The sequence below is a fragment of the Syngnathus typhle genome, linkage group LG19 (genome assembly GCF_033458585.1).
Source record: "Syngnathus typhle isolate RoL2023-S1 ecotype Sweden linkage group LG19, RoL_Styp_1.0, whole genome shotgun sequence".
In the NCBI taxonomy this organism is placed as follows: domain Eukaryota; kingdom Metazoa; phylum Chordata; class Actinopteri; order Syngnathiformes; family Syngnathidae; genus Syngnathus; species Syngnathus typhle.
In genome coordinates this window covers 1,300,443-1,309,894 of record NC_083756.1, presented here as the reverse complement: position 1 = coordinate 1,309,894, position 9,452 = coordinate 1,300,443, and positions in this window count along the sequence as shown.

The following is a 9,452-nucleotide window of genomic DNA, read 5'->3' as shown; positions in this document are numbered from 1 at the left end:
CCGTGTGTGACTTTTCCTGCATATTAACATCGGCCAGCAGGTTTTTAGACCACACAATAAGTTTAATCTGGAGTATTGAGGAATGTCCTCATCTTCTCTGGAAGTTGTTGCTATCGGTGTTTGTTGTTTTTGTCGTGTTTCACCCTACACGCTCCCCAACCCGTCCGCTGTGATCTCAGTTTTTATTGATCTTTTTTATTATTGTTTTTTTATTTTTGCTATTCTTCTTTATATTTACTTACTTACTTATGTTTGATTGATCGGGTTCACATAATCATATGATAAAACAGGAGGGAGATGTCAGGGTTTTCCAAACTATCTTGATCTATGATTATGGTGGAATGTATATAACCGGTAATAAATAACTTAGGTAGATTAGTTTTATGCTTACGTTGGTATGTAACCGGTAATAAACCACTTAAGTCTGTCCCATCCTAAACAATGTCGTAAAACATCCCCTGCTCTGTTTTCCTAGATGTCAAGAGCTTTAACTTGTTTATTCAGTCTACTGTCACCCCCACCCTTTTTCTCTTAATAAAGATGGTCTTGTGGGAAGCGAGAGTTAGACTTCATTCGACTATCGCTGTGACAACAGCGACGAGTGAACTCTCCGCCTGCAGGTGCCCAAAACGACTAACTTGTCTCCGAGTGGTTCTTGCAAAATAAGTTAGAGTGAGCACCACCCTAACACTGTCGTATGATTTGTTATTATTAGTGCATCTTCACTGTCCATAACTATGTACTGTAATTTTCGGACTATAAATCGCACCGGAGTATAAGTCACACCAGCCATAAAATGCCCAAAAAAGTGAAAAAAAAACATATATATTAGGGGTGTAACGATTCATCGATACACATCGATTAATCGATATAATGCTCTACGATTTATTGGCATCGATGCTAAACGTAAACATCGATTTATATCACCGTGTTTGACCTCGGACATTAGACGCAACTTTATTTTGAAATCCAGTTCATTGTTGCTTGCTTCCTCTTTCCGGGAGCAGTGAGCGCGTGTTGTGTTGTGAGCAGAGCAGGCACATGAAAGGGGAGTCGACAACTAGTACGCGGCTCCTGGGCTGGTGCTATGGCTAGTGTCCAAAAAGACGAGGAAATTTGCTCCCCTTTAGGCTTCAAGTCATTCGTTTGGAAGCACTTTGGATTCCAAAGAAAAGATAACTCAACGGGCAAGACACGTGCAGTTTGTAAATCCTGCCATGCGGTGATCAAATATTCAGGGACCACAAATCTCTATATTTAAAGAAAAAACACGACATCAAAGTTCAGTGTTAAAATAAGCACTTTGTATACTACAATACTCTTGTAATTTCCTAAATAAAGAGTTTGCGTATGAATTGTTCTAAATCAGGATATTGTTTTATATTTTTTATTTTAAAAAAAAGTCGATCGTAGAGCACTATATCGCGATGTATCGTGAATGAATCATAGCAGGCTTTAAGATATCGGCAAATATCGTATCGCGGTCCTTTGTATCGATATGATATCGTATCGTGACAAAACCCGCGATTTACACCCCTAATATATATGTATAGAAGTCGCTCCTGAGTATAAGTCGCCCCCCCCACCCAAACTATGAAAAAAACCGTGACTTATAGTCCGAAAATTACGGTACGTATTTAGTTTTTTGTTCTTTCAGTCCATTTTCTTTTTGATCTGCAACTGTGTGTATTCCACCAACTGTATGGTTCCTGTCCTGTGAAGAGCTGTGCCTGCCCCCTTCAAGCATGATAATAGTTCCTGTTGTTCTCCCAAAGGTCAAAGGTATCTCATGACCAGGGACAGTCCTCTGTTGATTCTGAGGGAGCCAGTCGAGTACAAGGACTTAGTTCAGGATTTGTGCCACGCGCTAGGGCAGAACACACTGGGACACAAATTTCACAAAACTATCTTCGTGTTATCAGTCTTCCTGTGTAGTATTTGTTCCTTACACCCCAAATCTTCCTATTAACATTTTGTATCCTATCAGTTGCGCACACTCATCATCTTACTATCAAGCCGCCCTTATCAAATGCTTTTTTTTTTTTTCCTTCTGAGTAATCCATCCACCCTACCCATTAACACGGCTAAAATCCTCGTTCCAGTGTTTATCATCAAATAAAGTTCCGAAATCCTTTGTAATAAACTGTAATGTAATTTAACAATCTACCAACATGGTTGTATATGCGGTGAATGTTATTGTTCAATCTATAGGTCATACAGCGCCTGTGTTCCAACTATGACACTCCTCCTTGATTCACCATCTCATAAGTTATTGTTGTCAGCAGCGCTAAATGATAGTGCTTGAAAGTGAATGTCGTATCGCCCAATTTAAAACACATGCCACATTTGAGGTAGTATTTATTTATTTATTTATTCGCCATCCTCATGTCAGCTGGCATATGTCAGAATTGGAATGTAATTTTGCTTTTAATTTTGCAGCGTATCAATGCTGACGTCATAATCTGGCCAGGCCGGCGCGTCCCGCTGGCCCCCACCCTCGCCGGTATAGCGCCATTCCACGCCTTGGAGCCCACCGGGTCCCCTCTTTTCTTGAACATTCTCTGATCCATGTCGTCTTCCTCCTCACACGCCCGCACCCACACAGGGTGTGCACATAAACGCACACACACCGAGCGCGCACACGACCGCACGTACACACGCACGCATCCGCACGCACGCACGTCAATACACAAAGTGCGCACACAGAGCTCAGACGAACGACGACAGACTGACACAAATTTTACAGAGATTACGCACTAACACAGAACACACAGACAAAGGGATTTGAATCCATCTCTCATGTAGCTCACGATTTGCTTGTAGCCTGCACATTCCTTTCCACTTAATATGCGACCACACTACTACTAGAAATTATATTGATATGATGATATATGTTTAACGCAGCCTTAATCAAATATGTTTGCCAACTGCAGAAACTACATTTCCTTTTAAAAGAAAAAGTCCCCCCCCCCCCCCCCCTTGCGGAGTAGCTAAAGCTGCTCCAAATGAAAGAATCTTCTCATGGTAGCGGGCAGTGCGCCAAGCACAATGTCTGTTGGCATGTCTTGCATTAAGGATTCTGCCTGTTCTTTTTCTTCCTTCTTGTCATGTTTGACACGTTAAAAAACAAAGAGCAGCTTCCATCAAGGATGGCTAAAGAGCTCTTCCAATGTAGCAGTTAACCTTATCAAGACAATAGAACACTAGCAAAGAAAGCAAAAAATACACTGAGGTGAAAAGTGAAAAGCAAATACTAACATAACAATACAAAGACTTGCTGAGTCATCAAGTCGTGCTACAGATGTTTTCATAGCTGTACATCCATTTGCTGCTGGGCTCGACTCCAGCACGGACGGACATCAATTTTCTATTTGTCCTTATTATGCTCATTGGTGAACAGAAGCGAACCTTGCTAACGTCGGACACAGAGAACCTTCCGCGCTAGCATTTGTGCCTACAGACAGGTTCCTCTTACGATAGACGTCGTTGTTGCTGTTTGCTATTGCACAATCCCGTCATTAACCTTCAATCACAGCTATCTGATGGCCAAAGCTACAGAGCGGCAACTCATTTGCTTAATAGCAGACACTATCTCTGCGGGGAGTGAGCGTGCGTATCCGTCGCTTATTAAGCCAAGCAATGGGGTGAGGAGAAAGATGGCAGGTCGCTGGCAAAAGCAGCACCTCGTAGGAATACGCTCAAATAAAAACATCAAACTTTTTATGTCCCCCTTTGCCTCAAAGCCTGTAGACAGATTGAAGCGTTGGTTGAGTGACAGTCGGCCGGCTAATAAGTCGTATGCTATCTGAAGGCAGCAGATGGCAAGAACGAGTCTTGGGGAGGGGTTATTTGTCAGCGGCGGGATTAGACATGAGTCATTGGTTCGATCTGCCTGTGGTATCTGATGAATTGATGTGTCGCGGTGAAGGTAGCAGCAATTAACAATCACGCACGCACGCGGTTGGACCGCTCTCATCTTCCGTGCCGCCGTCGTAAAATGCGCGTCTACTGATTGGCTTATTCACAAACGCGAGGTTGGTGTCTCTGCTTTGAATACACCATTTTGTTTTTGGCATGGATTACTGCTCTCTCCGTGACCCGAGTTTTTGTTTACGTCCCACTTTCTTGCAGGGTAGCTGAGTCAGTCATTGAGTGAAATCAACGATATCACATCACCGATCAGTGTGTAAGCAGATTTAGCAACCATTTTTTCCCCCTTTGCTTTCAGTTCATTTACAAGGCCAGATGTGAAAATATTATTTTATTAAATATTAGTTTTTAGTCTGTAACTATATTTAAAAAAAAAAACTATAGTTCAATTTTGATTTGTAAATTACATTATGGGATGTACATTTCGAGGTTCTACATAGAAAGGAGTATCTTAGACAATAATGTAACAAAATATTCAAAACATGACACCTGAAATGCATTTTCAATACCGTTTTATTCCGTGTATAATGTAATACGCACCCTAAAAATGGCATGTTGATGCTGGAAAAAAGCCTGTACCCATGTATAATACGCACCCAATTTTTAAAATTATTATTATATATATATTTTTTTTCAAGTCCCAATGATCGTCACACACGCAGGGAGGCAATGGGTCCCATTTTTATAGTCTTTGTTATGGTCTTAACTAGGCTGGATGTAATTTCTTTTGTTGGCGTTGATTTCTCCGACTGCTCGTAAAGGCACCACCGCGATCAGTGCGGACGTGAAAAAGGCGGCTCTGTATGGGAGAGACGTTGAAGAGGAATAAAAACACCCCAACAAATGTTTCGGATTTGTGTAGGGTACATTGTGACAGCAAACAAGCAGGTGATAGAGCAAGCGTCTGATACGAGAGCATTGCGGTCGTATGGAGCGTGTTTGAAGTGAACAGCAGAGACGAAAGGAACAAGGCAAAGTGTTGTGAAATAAAATATTACCTGTAATACGCATTTTGTTATTTGCTGATTGAAACTGCTAATTAAACTGTGAATTGAAACTAATAGGAAGAAAACAACTCTCGCTCTTTATATAGCTGACGTGTCTTGCGCATCCGTTCTGCGCATCTGTAATGGCGGCCTCCGTATGATATCCGGTTTGCGATGGAGATTAAAAACCAAACAGTATTTGACAATAACACACCATCAAGGATTGCACCATCGCATCAAACGATGTGTCGTCAATTATGAATTTTACTGACTAAGTGTATTGGGCAGGGTGGCTGAATGCGATGCGCGATTGACAACAAACAAAAAGAAAGGTGATTTCAAGTTTTATTTCGAGGGAGATTTGTCATGTCTCGTCCCCAGTTTTGCTATGTTGCCATAGTTTCTGTTCGCGTCGCCCCTCCCTTCCTGTGTCACCTCAATCAATGTAACGTGTTTTGTATTTAAGTCCTGTCTGCCCCTCGCTCACCGTCGGATCATTGCATGTGTTACTGTCATGATGTCTGTTTGGTTTCTGTTCCTGTCTTTGGTAATGTCACCCTGTCTTTTTGTTCCACGTCTTTGTCAGTCAGTCCTGTAGTTGGTTTTGTTGTACCATGATTTTCTTAAAAAATAAAAATTAAAAAATTAAAAAAATTAAAATTAAAAAGAAATTGTACCCATGTATAATGCGCACCCCAGATTTTAGGACAATAAATTAGCAAAATTTCGTGCATTATACACGGAAAAAAACGGTACTTCACGAAGATGTTTCCATGCTTGGTGTGTTGCACTTGAACAGCACCACACTCGCTTTCACATTAGCGGGGGAAAGGAAATCATCTATATAATTACAATTGACATGATTGGAAACGATTGCAATAATGTCCTTCCAAGCAGGCATAAAAGCCGAGTGGAGACAAAATGAGTGGAAGTGGGTGAGGCTGTGGTGTGGGGGAGTTTTTTTTCTTTCACTTGGGCCAGCCAAGCAGCAATTGCTCGGCGCAGTTGAGCAGTGGAGATAAGCCACAAAGCAGACGCCTGCATATCAAGTGCTTCAAGCGCCATCCTTGCCTTATTTCCAATAGCTGACTCGGTCCTGATTTGCCCAAAGGCGCTTTGTGTTGCGTTTTGTCGGTGGACAGTCGGTGTCTAAATGCTGCCAGGATTAGGCCGTGTTTGAAAACACTAAAAAAAAGGAAGAGTTTCGGAAAGGGGTCACGCTGGTTATTACATCGGAGCGGCGCTTGTGATGGGAGACGTGCAGCAGGCATTGATCATGTGTGGCCTTGGCAACCGGCACAGCTATTGGAGATGCTTTGAAAATACTCGCCGGTGCTTTGACTGATAACGCGAAAAGTGCTGATGGAAAACTAAAATGCAGCAGAATCCCTCTCGATAACTTCTGATCGGACCGCACTATAACAAACGATGGCAATGACGATGCGAGCACTACTGATATCGGGCCTGCCGAGTCAGCACATGCTAATGCCAGATAAATGGCACGTCGTTATTGATTTGAAGAGACACCCGTCTAATTCTTGCCCTCGCTGCAAGAATTAATAAATGCGGCAATCTACAGTATTCCCACAGATACCTGCATCGAGGATTCTTGTCGTTGTGATCAGATCCAGTCATCTAGAATGTGTCAAGAAAATACTGTAGCATGCTAGCTAATGCTGTCCATTTGTTATTTGAACCTGTTCCAGATTTGAAAGTAAAACAACCTTGGAGGTTGCTTTTTCTGTCGATGTGCCCAAACTCTAAGTTCTTTAGATTCCGCCTCATTTTTAAGCTACATCTCATTTTCTCACTCATTAGCTTGAAAATCGGTTAAGAATATTTTGGTACAAATGTAGCCGAAATGTTTCATTGTGCGTCGTGGCTTAGGTCGCTACCTGTCATTTCAACCACGTGAGATGCCGTTGCTCACCCTCGAAAGCTTTCAGACTTTATTGCTCTTCTGGGAATTTAAAATGACGCGCCTGTGACAGAATGCAGTTTTCCCTTTGCGGTTTTGCAATCAAGTCATCCTTTTCCCGGACGACCCGACCCATGTGCTGTCGCAGCTTCTCAATCTCATGCAGGAAGTACGCGGACATTTCCATATTGTGCCACTGCATGCTCTCCAGCTCGGTTTTGAATTGGGTCGCCATGTCATCCATGTGCCAGCGCATGTTCTCCCACTGGGTCTGGAATCGGTCGGCGGTCTTCTGCTCTCGGTAGGCTCACCACTTCTGCCACTCGGCATTTATGGCCGCCGCTATGTTGTTGGAGTCGTCCTCAAAAGTCAGGATGAGCTGCTCGTACGCGTCCACGACTTGCTGACGAACACGGCGTGAAGAAGCGAGTTCACCTCTTCTTCTTTTTCCTTGAGTTTTTGTTCCAGGATATTCTCGTGTACATGGCGCTCCGACGGTGCGGCGCCTCCGTCTGCTTGAGCAGTGCCGCCACAGCAGCCATTTTGTTGCTCTACAGGTTGTTGGGCCTGAAAGACACAACAACTTTCAACTAAATAGGACAAACATTCCTCAACAATAATAGATACCGTTTTTTTCCATATATAGTGCGCCCCCATGTATAATACGCACCCTAAAAATGGCATGCTGATGCTGGAAAAAAGCCTGTACCCATGTATAATACGCACCCAATTTTTATGAATTTTCTTTTATGAATTTTTTTTTTTTTTTTTTTTAATTCCCAATGATCCTCACACACGCAGGGAGGCAATGGGTCCCATTTTTATTGTCTTTGGTATGGTCTTAACTAGGCTGGATGTAATTTTTTTTGTTGGCGTTGATTTCTCCGACTGCCCATAAACGCACCACCGCGCTCCGTGCGCGCACGGGAAAGAGGCGTGCGGACGTGAAAAAGGCGGCTTTGTATGGGAGAGACGTCGAAGAGGAATAAAAACACCCTTGGAAACCAAAACTTGGTGATTTCAAGTTTCATTTCGAGGGACATTTGTCACGTCTCGGTTGTGTCTAGGTTGCCATAGTTTCTGTTCGCGTCGCCCCTCTCTTCCTGTGTCACCTCAATCGATGTAACGTGCTTTGTATTTAAGTCCTGTCTGCCCCTCGCTCACCGTCGGATCATTGCATGTGTTACTGTCATGATGTCTTTGGTAATGTCACCCTGTCTTTTTGTTCCACGACTTTGTCGGTCAGTCCTGTTGTTGGTTTTGTTTTCTAAAAAAAAAGAAAAAAAAAAAATTACTTTTTTTTTGTACCCATGTATAATGCGCACCCCAGATTTTAGGACAATAAATTCGTTAAATTTTGCGCACTATACACGGAAAAAAACGGTATGTTACGTTCTCAGTGAGTCATACATCTAACTTAACAAAATTCAGCCATGAAGACATTAGCCATGTACTTTATAAAGGGATAAAGGTATTAACTATCTAATAATTTCAGCTGCTTCGTTAGCGTAGAAAATATTTCAGCTGTACAATAATGCAATGCGACCACAAATATTATCTTCCTGATATTCACTTCAATTTGTTTATTAGTGTCTTTATAATTAATAAATTTAAAAAATACAAATACAATACAAATAAAAATAACTCACCCTGAGTCAATAATGCAATGCAACCACAAATATTACCATCCTGATATTCACTTCAATATGTCTTTATAATTGATAAATTACAAAAATACAAATAAAAAACTCACCCTGAGTGGATCTGATTTCAAGATGGCGGCGCGTACACACGCAGCGACCTCTCTCTGTCCCGCTCGTGAGGTGTTTTGTTTGTTTAATGAGTGTTTGTCTGAAAGTTTTGTGTTAGAAAAATGTATATATATATATATATATATGTTATCATGCGTTCTCTGATCAATGCTTTACCGCAATATTACTGCAATATATGCTTGCGGTTTGGCCTTGCTGTTTTTATGATGTACCACAGAAGAGAGGTTACAGCTGGGTCAGACAGGACGCAGCTGGCAACTCAGCAAAAAGGAGACATCTACCGAGACAGTTCCTTTCTAACAAAGACTGTTAGACAACATGCCTCATTGCTGTCTTGCACCCCAGAACCTCCAAGTGACCATTAAAGTCAGGGTTTTCCAAACTATCTTGATCGTGAGATTATGTTGGTGCGTATCCAGTAATAAATAACCTAGCTTGTCTCATCCTACACAAGGGCGTAATACATCCCTTGCTATGTTTTGACTAGAGATCAAGGGCTTTCTCTTCTCAACTCAAACTCATTTTCTAACATGTTCTTATCAGTATGTAACACCTGGTAATTTTTGCTTACGAGGCAAAGCCCACATGCTTTTTCCTTTAGGGGCTTGTCTCACGATTGTGGGTAGGGCAAATCCAAATAAAAAGAGCGGGAGTGTATACAGATATTTAGTGTAGTGAGATTGTTGTAAGCTATCTGTACTGCACTCCTCGCGAGAAAAGACTTAATATTCTGTCTCACTTGTGGTTTGTTTGCTGTTGCTCTTCTTTTAACAGTTATTCAGTCAGCGAATTAAACCTGACATTTTGTGTGTTCGTCTCGTCGTACTGAGTCGTGCTACAAGTACA